Source organism: Lactuca sativa, chromosome 9, assembly GCF_002870075.4.
Source record: "Lactuca sativa cultivar Salinas chromosome 9, Lsat_Salinas_v11, whole genome shotgun sequence".
Lineage (NCBI taxonomy): Eukaryota > Viridiplantae > Streptophyta > Magnoliopsida > Asterales > Asteraceae > Lactuca > Lactuca sativa.
The window spans coordinates 228,100,021-228,113,993 of NC_056631.2; the positions used below are offsets into that span (position 1 = coordinate 228,100,021).

The 13,973-nt window shown below is 34.5% G+C and overlaps 1 pseudogene; it reads right to left on the minus strand.

Annotated features, from left to right (window-relative positions):
* Positions 1–1,338: 1,338 nt before the first annotated feature.
* LOC111900473 (E3 ubiquitin-protein ligase RFI2-like) lies at positions 1,339–13,699 on the minus strand (annotated as a pseudogene).
* Between the last annotated feature and the right edge of the window lie 274 nt (positions 13,700–13,973).

Sequence of the window (13,973 nt, forward strand, 5' to 3'; positions counted from 1 at the left end):
ATTGTTTGAGAATTGAGGAATCGGAGAAATCGATTGTTTGCAAGAAAAAATTGGAATCTCTGATGTTTGATGTTGGAATTTGATGTTCAAATGGATTATGAACGAGGGTTGGATCTACTGTAGGTTTACACAGGAGGGAGAGAGAGAGAGAGAGAGAGGGGGGAGACCCTTTTTTATTTTTTTAATTGTTAAAATAAATAAATAAATATTAAATTTTAAGAATAATGAAAGAAAAATAAAAAATAAATACCTCAAGGGTATTATAGTCATTTCAGTTTTCGGAAGGACCATTTTTGCATACAAACCACTCCAAAAGGACTACGAAACCAAAAAAGTCACTGTTTGGACTAAAACCCCAAAATTTTGCATACCACAGGGACCATTTTTGCAATTTTGTCTTTTTAGAAATTGAAAACACTTCTCCGTTGTGTTTTTAAGAAAAATGCCCGGACTTTCCTAGAGGAATCGTCAATAATATTGAAAACTTGTTTTACATTTTTCTATATAACGTTCTAGAGTTATAACTTTTTAAATATTTTTTATGCTCTCATATAATTTTAATACAACTACTTTTTAAGAAAAGTGTTTTGTAGGCATTTTAAAAAATTTACAATTTTTTAATACGTTTTAACTAGAAATAGATAAAAGTCTTCTATAATTTTTTATTACTGCATTTTAAATTTGATTTATATATTTTAAAACTTTTTCTACATTTTCATACAACTTTCTTTTACGTGATTAGTTTTAAATGTTATATTAAAAAAAGTTATAAAAATCTTTAAAACGTTTTAAAATGTTGTAATGAAAAGTTTATAAAGAATTATACGATGAAAGTTATAAAAAAAGTACATGAAAATGCAAAAGGAAAAAAATAAAAAGTTATGATAAAAGTTTAAATTAATTTTTTTCCAAATTTAAGCTTTGTTTTAAAAGAATTATATGAGTTCCTTACCTTGTTTAAAAAGTAAAATACATTCCTTAGCAACTTAAAAACATTTTGAAAAGTTTCTTTCCAAATTTCAGTGATAACCCAAAGTAATTAACTAGTTAAATTATAAAATTTACGTTCATGTATATTCTAGTCAAAAGTTGATCATGTCCATACTTCATACCACTCGATCACTTTGTTTTCCAACCAACACATCAAACACTTCTCATAGTAACAAATAATTATTTAATAAAAAAAGTTTCTTACAACCAATACAGAATCTCAGAGGGCATCCTTTCCGACCGTTGTTGAAAACCACCACCATCCGCCTGGTGTAACGGAACCCTGTCAGCACTAACTAACAGGGCGCTGATGTGACGGATCTCTTTCCCACATATGGTGGAGTAAATTCAACATGAATCTTTCCGTTTCCCGGAACCCTCTTGCAGTAGAGAACCTGAATAATAGATCCCAGCACCACCATGTGTCCGGTTAGAAACTTGGATTTGACCGTTTGACCGTTGTGGTTGCTGAAAGTAACCACGGTTCATTGACGAGCTGGCAGGTCTAGTTCCAGAACTACTGCACAAACCACAGGAGGAAATATTATTACTTACTAGCATACAAATGAGACTAAATTACAAAAACGGTCGGAGTTTCATGATTATTTGCATTTTTGGGACCTAAGCTTTTATTTTTGCAATTTTGGTTACGCTCTGGTGGTTATTAACTTGAACTACCCTAACTGAAATGACTATTTTACTCTTATCTAACTTTTTATTTTCATATTTATATTAAAAATCGATTTGAGATCATGAAAATCGGGGGGGGGGGGGGGGGGGGGGGGGGGAGGGGGGCTGTTTTTGTAAGTTAGTCTTCAAAGGAAAAAGATAACATAGAGTGGTTTGTTTACCTTTGGTCAGGAAGAAACGGATGTAGATAAGATCCTGATGGTGACATTGACAAGTCAGCATTAGCCCTTTGCCTACGTGGCATAGAGATGGAGGGACATTGAACATCATCATCATGTATACAGGTGGTTAGTGTTGGAAAGAGGGTTGTGTGATAATGGAGAGGATATGAATTTGGAGTTTCACTTGAAGCTGATTGGGTGTTCAATTGATTATCATTACTATCAAATCTTACTCCTTGTTGTGTCAAATTTTCAGTGGGGGGGGGGGTGGAACATAAGCAATATATGGACAAATGTAAGTAGCAGAAGATGATACACTTGTTGCATGTTCACTAACAATATCATGATTTGCCCAAGAAATAGCAATTTGTTTATTTCATAAAATGAAAGTGTGTTGATTTTGTTGCATTAAACCCTAAAATAACTAAAGTCAAGATCTTACACGCAGTGGTTGGAAACTCTACTTCACTGTAGAAAAAAGGGTAGAAAATTTAATTGTTAGAATGAATTAAAGGTTCATATTTCATAACAAGTGTAAAAGCATTTGTGCTTACTCAAAAGCAGCAGAAAGGTGTGCATATCCACCATATGGGCACCACATGGACTACCAAAAGAAGAATTAATCAGTGATTTAAAAGACTGGATTGGAGAAAGAAGATGAATATATATATATATATATATATATATAATAGATAAAGATGTTACTGATTCAGTGTAACTGAGATCATAAAGATCTCCATCATTAACTAAGTCATGAATGTTTAACTCAGGATATGGTCACCCTCGCCCACCATCTGTATAAAGCCATTGACCTTTCTCAAAATTTTCTATAGTTGGGACACTGCATCACTCCCTTTACATTAAATGCAGAACCAATGCAATCTGTAGCCAAAAACAAAAGTGAATCATACAAGAGTTCCCTGAGTTTAGCATCAGTTACAATGTGATTAAAAGAACAAAAACCTAACCCACATCATGAAGTGGAAAACCCCAAGGCATGTGTGACAACCCGAAACTTTCTCATTGTACATCTAGTCAATTCAGTCAATGTTAAACTTGTTCTGTTGACTTCTAGCGCTGTTTAAGAGTTCATTTAAGTGTTCTAAGCTTGGGTATAGTCAAGGTTGAGGTTAGGAGCGAGTCAATAAGTCGTGTAGTGTCAAAATCTGGTCATACACCCCTTTTGGAGGAGTGTGCGGCCGGACACACCCTTCATGGCCACACACCCACTCATATATATAGGGTAGACCCCTTTCCTTTCATTCCTTTCACTCCTTGGCCACACACTACACCATTCTCTCAAGCTTCTTCAACCGTGAACCCTCCAAAGCTTCAAGAACGTGAGTAATTCATCCCCTAACTTGCACACCATTAAAGACCACTCTATCTAAGCCTTGGGAGTTCAATATTGGTCATGTTCTTCATGTCAAGAAGAGAGTGTGGCCGCACACCCCTATAAGATGACCGCATACTCCTAAAAGACCCTCTAATGTGAGAGTTTGACATCTATACTCGAGATAGACACGACCCTAGCCTTATTGCACCTTGGAATTGACATTTTGGACATCTTCATGTGGGGTGTACAACCGCACACACTTGTGTATGGCCACACACACCCTTGTGTGGCAGCACACTCCCGTATGGCCACACACACCCTTGTGTGGCAGCACACTCCCGTGTGCGACCACACATACACCCTAGGACCATAAACCCACCTCTAGGACACTTAACTTGCACTACCTTTGAGTATAGACCTATAACACTTCATGGATGAAAGTATGGACCTTGAAAACACCATAAAGGCACCTCTATCATGAGTGTACGACCGCACATCCCTTGGGCCGCACACCCATGTCCGCACATACCTTTAAGGTGACCATACACTCCCCTTACTCAATTCTATGAGGTTCTAACACTTAGTGCAAGTGGTTCCAAGTCCGTAGAGTGATTTTCTATCGTATCTAGTAGTGAAATTCCTTCATTTGACTCCTATATGTGTCATTACACGTTATTAGGATCAAATTGAGTTCGAGGTCTCACTTGACATTCAACATCTCGTACCGATCTTTCATACAAATCGCCCACCTGAGGTGAGTTCAAACCCCTACATTTTCCGTGTTTTTAATGTTTTCAGGACGGGGGGGGGGGAATACAAGTCAAATTCAAAGTATTTTATTAAGTTTTAAACATATTAATACAGTCCAATGATTTCCACGTTTAATAACATATTCATATATTTTATCTCTTTTTGTAATATGTTGAGCATAAGGGAAACTTTTAATTTGGAAATCTAACTTCATAGATTTCAGAAAGGTTTTTACAATGCATTTTCCATATCAACTCTAATAAACTATAATGTGTATAGTTTGGGATAACCCACTAGGCAGTTTCTACCAAATCAAATTTCATAGATGAATATGTATAAACTATGGCAGATTTAGTTTATGTTATATATTTTCTCAGGAGTATAAAGTGTTGGATTAGTGTCTAAGTCCATAACTATTTTGGTATGTACTTGACCCGATGGTGCATGGTCCTTTTGGGTTGCCTTCACCAAAGCAACTTGATAGGATGAATTATTGAGAGAAAGGATTAAATATGATTTATTAATATATTATGAGAATAATATATTAAAGGAGAAATCATATTGTTTAATTAATATTAGTCAAGAATTGATTGGTAATTAGTTTTGTGACTAAAATAGATTAATTAAATTCAAGGGACTGGAATTGTAATTATAAGATAATTGCAATTAGGCTATGGATTGCCTTATACTATAAGGTTGGACGAATTCTATGGGGAAACCCATTAGAAATCGTCCAAGGCCTTTAAGGAAAGGAGTCCATGGGTTGCTTAGGGCTTAAGCATCCAAATTAGGGTTTCCTTGTTAGATAACCCTAATAGTCTCACTATTTAAAGAGCCCTTATGCCCCAAAAACGTGGATAAGCTTCCTTCAAGGGTTTCCACATGTTTTGGGTAGCCTCCTTCTCTTCTCCTCTTCATCCTTTTGCTCTTGGTGTTTTTGAGCCATTAGAGGAGTGACATTTGTGACTCTAAGCTTTCTAAAGTCAATACAAGAAGGATTTGAGATTGTTATTGCTATATAATAATCAAGGTATGATCTAAACCTTAATTATATGTTATATTGATTATCATATGCTAGATCTAGGGTTTATAGTCTTGGATGAATTGCATGTACAATGGAGAAACCTAGATCCAAGCATTAGGGTTTGTATGAGCACATAGGATGTTCTTATGACTAAAACCTATTAGTGGTATCATAGACTAGATTAGTTTCTATTGTATTGATGCATTATGTTGCTGAAAATCGTTTTTTGGCCTTCTGTTCGACCAGACTCGGCGAGTCACTACCTGGACTCGGCGAGTTCCAAAGTGTAACTCGGCGAGTCGGAGCGTCAGACATAGGAATTTTCGGATTTTGTTGTTGTTTTGCTTAAGGATCATTACCATATTCGTTTTAAACCTATAAAATACGAATTTTATTGTTTCTTAAAGAATATCCTTGCCAAAACACAAGATAATTACCAATTGATTAGATAATAACTTCCTTATATGATAAAGATTGGATTATTTGTATTAATTGGGTAACTTATTTTGCAAGAAATTGAAAATTAGGTCAAAGATAGATAATGATGAAATTAATTGTTTAATTTATATTATTTGTTATTTGATCCTTGTGTTATGAAAAGTTTCAATTTTCCCCTTTAGGTTTTATAGTTTAAATTTGAACTCAAAAGTTTAGTTTTGAAATTTAAATAGTTGAAACCCTAATGTTTTGAAAAGGTTTCAAAACCTGCCCTCAAGTTTTGGAATTTAAATTTTGATTAAAAGTTTAATTTTGATGTATATTTAAATTCTAAACCTAAATGTTTTGAAATGTTTCAAAACTTTCCCTCAAGTTTTGGAATTTAAAAGTTGATTAAAAGTTTAATCTAGGAATGTTAAATTCTAAAACCCTAGTATTGTTTTGAAAAGTTCAAATCACACCCTTATGGTTTTATTAATTAATTAAGGTGTATAATTAAAAGAGGTTTAATAAATCCATAAAAGTTTTGGTTTACATTTAATTGAATTAAAAGTATAATCGTTAAATTTGACCACCTAGTATTTTAAAAGTGTAAACTACACCCTATACTATATATAACATTAAAAGTCTAACATTATATATATGTATGAGTAAAAGTAAGTCTTACCGTTAGTAGGCCTCATTCACGAAGCTGGTCTATAAGGGGTGTTTAAGGAAATTGCCTATAAAATGGCGATTGAATGGGTATCCACTCTTACCCACCGCACTCTTGACTAGTGGAGGGTCGTTAGCCGAACGGGTAGGATAGGACAAAACCTTCCATTATAAGTATAATGAAGTACAAAAGTAACTAAATGTTTTACAAATTCCCAATCTTAGTTACTTAGGCAAAAGTGAATTGATGCAATTCCATGAAATTACACTTTGTGCCGTTGCGAAGACATTAGTGGAGCGTGTGTGGTTTACCGGCACACTAAATGGTTCTAAGCAAAGGTAGCAAAGGGTGACTCAATGTTTGTCATAGTTCGGTGGAGCGTGTGTGGTTTACCGGCACATCGAATAGGTGACTGTAACATGTGAGGGAACCATGTAAGTTTGCATGGTTATTCACACCCGCTTTGTGATCCTCGGCATCCCAGTCACAAACTAGAGGGGCATATCGAGATTTAAACATGCCATTGAAATGTTCAATGAATCTCAAAGGATCTAGGAGTTTTCATAGATTTAAAACTTAAATTTCTTTTTCGTTTTTCATGGTGGAAATTAGTGAATTGTCATTCACTTACCTTCAAATATTCTGCAACTAGATTACGACATCCCTTTTCTAGGTTGTAGCGTATTGTGTTGGGTCCTAGCCTTAGTATCTCATTTGTGTGATTTACTAAGGACTCAATCAGTCAACTAACTTGAATTCGTTTTCTCCCGTTTTGTAGATGTCAAAGTACGACAACTATGGTCTTCCCAAATCCCGTGGAACAAGCTTTCCACATGAAGATGATATTCCATGATTCGATCGAGGAACAAGAAATCATACTTCACTTCCTCCACCTCCTCCAATTATTCTCCCTAACCCACAAGTTCGAAGACTTGAAAAGTTCAAACTCACGCAAGCCCTTTTGGCAAGTAAACATAAAGAAGGAAAGTCGGTGTGTGCACATGTCCTAGGGATGAAGTCACACATTGATAGGTTAAGAATGTTGGGATCCGTTGTCTGTGAGGAGATGGTTGTTGATTGGGTTCTTCAGTCACTTCCTAACTCATATAGTGAGTTCGTAAGAGAGTACTATATGATGAACTGCGACGTGACCCTTATAGATCTCACCTATATGCTTATTGCTGCTGAATCAGCAATGGTTTGGCGCAATAGAAAAGCAAAGTTGATTGGTGAATTTGCCTTCAAGACCTCTATGGATATAGACAATGACAACGAAAGACATGCTATGCTCGAAAAGTTTGATCATAAGAGAAAGGCAATGTCTGAACTAGTTCCATGTCCTGTTCCAAAAGAGTCAATTTGCTTTTATTGCCTAGAGAAGGGGCATTGGAGACGAAGCTGCCCTATTTACCTAAGAGATCTAAGAGATGGGAGAGTCAAAATGAATGGCTCTGCTTTAGGTAAAATCCATTGACTAACTCTTTTAAGCTCATATTCTAGATTCTTAATACATAATGTGATAAGATTACAATTGATGTTTGTAGGATCGAAGAAAAGAAAGGAAGCTTAAGGGAAGAAGTGAGCAGAATCTAACCGTGAAGAAATGGATTTCGATCGCATTACTTGAAGATTGGATTCTTGAGCTACTACTTAGAGTTAGCATTAGATTGCTAAGAAATATGTACTAGCATAGTTTTTCAATGAATTGCGTTGTAAGGACAAATTTTTTCCGCAATAAAATAAATTTTGATTTTATATTATTATTATTATTTTTTTTATCCTTGCAATGACGTATATGAAAATTGATGTTTGAATGTTTCTAATATTAGCAATAATGGATTTGATTCTTAATCATGTTGTTTGTGGAAATATCAAGAATTCACCAAATAGGGAGAGTTTCTCATCGCCCAAGTTTCAATTGGACAGAAACTTGGAATCATGCAACTTGGTTGCACGATGAATGAGAAATTTCATATTTGGAAATTAGACTAATTCATTAACAAAGTGTCAAGTGAAGGACTAAGAGATCGAGTACACAAAGTTGTGTGCTGATCAAGTCCACCACAATAATAACAAAGATATTCGTCATGATTTACTAAAGGTTTAGTAAATATGATTATACTTATAAGATTAGGTGTAATTCTGAATTGATTGAAAATGTTTAAATCAATAGCTGAACGAATAAGAAGAATCAAGTAGGCAGAAAGATAAAAGTTTCTCCGTTCTAAGAAGAAGGGAGAGTACCTTTTATGCTTTATGATAGGTCTTAATGATTAAGAACCATATCTCAGTTGATCCTCTAAGTGAGTCTTAGTACAATTGTATGTCTAAGAAGAGGAATCAAGAATTGAAGAAATGGTTAAAATCAAGAAGTCAATCATACTTCGTTCCAAACAAGTCTTAGAGTTAAGATTGTGACAATGAGTGACAAGTACTAAGAAGGTTTATAACATTCATCAAATGAGGAAAGTTGTGATGTCTTGGATAAGACAAAGACCAACTAGGACCTATTTATGAAGTGTTTTGATAAAAACTACACTAACTCTTGAATATTTGTTTGTCAAGAAATGTTTATTGACAAGAGAATCTTATATGTCAAGGAGTCAGTGGGAGTCTTAATGGTCTTGAAAGGTTTCAAGAACAAATCAAAATAAACCTTATCGATCATCACTAGCACACGAGTTGAGGTTTACAAACTATCGTGTTGACACTATTTTGTTTCTGTGCCGTTCCAATCAAGTTAATTATGCATATGAGTCCTATGAGTTCTCATTTGAACGCATAAAAGGCAGGCACCTTGATCAATGGAAAGTACATTAATAGGAAAGTGTGAGCTGCTTAACTACTTGGAAGACATGGTTGGCAGCTGTGTTACCATAAGGCAAGAAATCAAGATTAAGAAAGTTCGGTCCATATGAGTTTGAATTTGTCGTAAACTTTGCTTTTGACAAATTCACATGGATAGGAACAATACACCATTAAAATCTAAGTGTCATAAGATTCCCTCCTTCATGAAAATGACTGCGAGGAAATGCTTTCACTAAGAGAGATTTTAAAAAGATAGTGATTATGAAAATTGTATTCTCGAATTCGATTATGGTTACGGTATCCCTTTCCATGATTTGAATTGTGAGGTTTGACAATTAGTCTGAATTGTTTAGACACACATACGAGCTATCTAAAGGAAAGGTGTATAAGCTTAGATAAAGGATTATCAAAGCATTAGGTATTAGAAACATGAACTTAAGAAATTCAATAGGTATTGTTTTTCTGAACGTTAAGTTGTTTCTGAATACATGTCAAAGCTAGTAGGAGCATAAGTGATATGTTTATAATAATCATCATGATAGTGGGAGCATAAATGTTATGATTGTATGATTATTATGGAAAGTATTGCAAGTTAGCAATATTAATTATAGAAAACAATAGTTATACTTTGCAAAGTTGCAAGAGTTGAAAAGTTGTTTTGTTATAATTAAGGGAGAGAATATTATGCTTCATTTCAAATCTAAAGGCTTAGGTTGTGGAATGTTAATAATTTAGTCAAGGAAACATAGCGTGTTCACAAATTTTGATCATGATTACGGAATTCCTCTTCATAGTTCGAATTTTGAGAACGTAGCACATAAAATATTATGGCAGAAGATTGATAAAGTATCAAATCTTTATGTAAGACATTATGCGTCGTGTCCCATACGCTTTGGGTATAGGATTGCAAATGCTATAATATTTGACCATTCTAAAATTTTCCAAATGTCTAGTGCATTTAGAGGGAAAAGGACAAGAATCGGTTTTGACTAAGATAATTAAAAAACTATCAAAGGACAATCCAAAGTTCGCCGATGATTGGTCGCTTGTGAGTAGTTAGAAGCGTGATATTGGATGGACCATATCGACATTATTATGAATAGAAAAGATTCTATTAATAATGAGTTTTCATATGGAAAAATATGGAAATGTGTCCATATTGGGAATTGAATATTGAAAATCCATGTCTAGATTAGAAACTTTTATGCAAAAGGATGTTCAAAGGAATGTACCTTGAGTGAGAGACATCACATCTAAGGAATTGTCTTGTAACAATCTCCGTTAGAGGACTTTGTAATAACATTGGCAATAGTTATTGTGACTTTTGTGCTATGACATTACGAAAGGATCATTGCATAAAATGTTAGAATCTAGCATATTCCATAAGTAGCAAGAATTTGATATTCTTTCACTTAAAAAAAGGATTAGGAGTTGTGAAATGAGTATGATTGGAAATGTGTTCAATTTGATCTATTTCACAAAGTAAGAACCATAGGAAAACATTGTGTGCATTCTAAGAGAATGGGACAAGTGTAGTAATAATTCAAGTAAAAAGTTGATTACCCGAAACAACAAATAATGAGTAATCGATATGGTGATAAATAAAAGGTGTTTTATTTATGCTCAAAGGTTTGAGGCCATATGGGATTAGTATTATTCTTGTGTTTCACTTTGCATGTTTTGACTTCCTGAATAATTTAATTGGTTGAGAATAGTCAAATTATTCGAACGGGCCACAATCGTTCATATGTTGGAAGTAGGTATGAATGAAGACTGTCATGAATTGGTGTGTGGATTGTCTAAAGAGTATTAGACATAAGCAAATGTTTGCTGCAACGTTCATGAGTGCTTATGAATATGATTTGAGCATTGGATTAAACCCACGCTCACTTGGATCACTCCATGAATTGTATCACGAGTGATTGGTGAGACGATAACATCTTATATTCTTGAAACTGAGATGTGTGAGTTGTATCTTGCAAATCGGTTGCGCATTGATAATATGTAAACGCACCAGTAACTTGTGTCATAAAACATATTGTTGTGTGTGATTCGGTGAGTGAGTGCAAGCGAGCATTGAATCAAAGTTTATCCGTTCCTTTTATCCAAAGTAGGATAAAAGCGATATCTTTAGGCCCCTCGATGATTTTGTGATGACAAACGTAAATGCTCGGCCGGGCTAGGGCTAATTTGATTTGTTTAATTAGTCAGTCGTCATAAATCGGAAGTCGAGAAATAGTACAGAGAGAATGATTAGAAATCATGTCTTACGATATCTAGAATGGAGGAATATATGATCCCTTATCTAAAGGACATGCGTATCTGATAGGATCAGAGTTGACAGCGGCTTTGGAAAGCTACGATTGCAGATCAGGATCTGAAGTCATACGCATAATAGTTATTAGACTTATCCAAGTGGGAGACTGTTGGATTAGTGTCTATGTCCATAACTATTTTGGTATGTACTTGACCCAATGGTGCATGGTCCTTTTGGGTTGCCTTCACCAAAGCAACTTGATAGGATGAATTATGGAGAGAAAGGATTAAATATGATTTATTAATATATTATGAGAATAATATATTAAAGGAGAAATCATATTGTTTAATTAATATTAGTCAAGAATTAATTGGTAACTAGTTTTGTGACTAAAAGAGATTAATTAAATTCAAGGGACTGGAATTGTAATTATAAGATAATTGCAATTGGGCTATGGATTGCCTTATATTATAAGGTTGGACGAATTCTATGGGGAAATCCATTAGAAATCGTCCAAGGCCTTTAAGGAAAGGAGTCCATGGGTTGCTTAGGGCTTAAGCATCCAAATTAGGGTTTCCTTGTTAGATAACCCTAATAGCCTCACTATTTAAAGAGCCCTTATGCCCCAAAAATGTGGAGAAGCTTCCTTATAGGGTTTCCACATGTTTTGGGCAGCCTCTTTCTCTTCTCCTCTTCATCCTTTTGCTCTTGGTGTTTTTGAGCCATTAGAGGAGTGACATTTGTGACTCTAAGCTTTCTAAAGTCAATACAAGAAGGATTTGAGATTGTTATTGCTATATAATAATCAAGGTATGATCTAAACCCTAATTATATGTTATATTGATTATCATATGCTAGATCTAGGGTTTATAGTCTTGGATAAATTGCATGTACAATAGAGAAACCTAGATCCAAGCATTAGGGTTTGTATGAGCACATAGGATGTTCTTATGACTAAAACCCATCATAAAGTACATTTATTCAAGGATAATTACTGTTTTATACTGTCTCTAGCTTGTAAACTAGATTATACAGAATTTTGACGCTCTACTTCAATACTGTACCCTTAGGTGTACATGGATAAATCCTTTTACTATAAACAGAGTCTCTTGGAGGGAGAGCGTGAGATTTGTGAATAGATCTATTCGGGAATGACAATCCCACACCTGAACTGCTAGCTACAGTTAGGCAGGCATGCCTGGGGTGAACAAATGTCATTTAAATTTACGCCTGAAGAACGTTGTAAATGTCTCTCGGTCATATTAAGCATGGTTATACGACTCACAAATAAGTATAAATAAACTTTGGTTTACGGACTCTACTCTTCATTGTTTTATTTTGAGTAATAAAACTACTTTCATAAATACACTGATAGTAGTCAGGGTTTTCTAAACTTGCATCTCTACTTCTAGGACGGATAACCTGTTTTTAGAGAAATATGGGATTTTTCCTAGGATAACACCGACATTTCTAAAACTGATGGTTTATTTTCTACTAATAGATACTCTTTCAACACTACTTTTCATAAGAAAATATGGGATCTTCTTGAGGAATACTTTTCAAAAGAATCAAAGAACACTTTCCACCAAAAGTAAATGCTTATGAACTCACCAGCTTTATGCTGACATTCTTTCAAATTGCTTGTATTCTCAGGAAATCAGTAGACATGTACTTCTTGGATTTAGAGGAGCCAGAGCAATAAGAGTCTAGTTTTTATATTCTACATACTTTTGGTGTATTTAAAAACAAGTTTCCAAACTGATGTAAACATATGTCACACACACACACATATATGTATATATATATATATATATATATATATATATATATATATTCATTGTAATGGTTGTGTTACTATGATTGCTGTTGTACAATGGTTGTGATGCTAAACATGAAGTCCTCCACCCCGGAATGATTCCGCCGTTCCGGTTTCGGGTGTGACAGCATGTGGAAGTAATAAGTTATTAATCTAGAGAGGTGAAGAAAATCTAAATACTTAGGCTTTCTATTTGTACACATCGAGTATATGTGGTGTTGTAACCCCAAATTGGGACTTATGAGTAATTTGCCTGGTTTATGTGGTGAAAACACTAAACCGCTACATAAAAATGGTGTTTAGAGTATATAATGTTGTCATCAACAACAATCAAGTTGACTTTCCTGTAAGGAGTTGAATTCATAGAAAAAAGGCAATTTCTATATGTCCCCCCCCCCCCCACACACACAATGTTGTGCACCCCCCATTATATATGTGTGTACCAGAAAGCTTAAGATCTAAATCTAGCATAAGGGTTTGGTGTAATCAAGCAGAAAAAGCTAAGATCAAAAACTAGTTGCTGAAAAAACAAATATATGTTGGTGTGACTGAACTTTGAAGGAGATGAAATTTCAAGCAAGTAGTTGACTTGTCAACGATCAAAAACAAAAGGATAAGTCTGTTACCGAGATGGAATTGATGACCGTAATGGAGCTTCGCCCAAGCACGATCCCCATAATCAGTAACATCCTCCAGGCAAATCGAACATGGAATGGAGGAATCTGTTTTGCCTCCTTCAGCTGCAGCAGCATACCCATTGTCTTCCAACCCCATATGATGTATGCCCAAACCCTACTTTGTCTGATAATTTTTTTCGTTTTAAACAACTTATTATTATTATTATTATTATTATTATTATTATTATTATTATTATTATTATTATTATTATTATTTTAAAAACAATTTTTTTAATAACAAAATTAGATAAAAGTAATACAAATCTTAGTTATCAACGTACAACGAATGAGATGTCAAACGCACAACAAACTCTACTGCTAAGCTTTTTGTAAGGTAAAATCATTTCTTTTGAAGACTACATTCATAGATG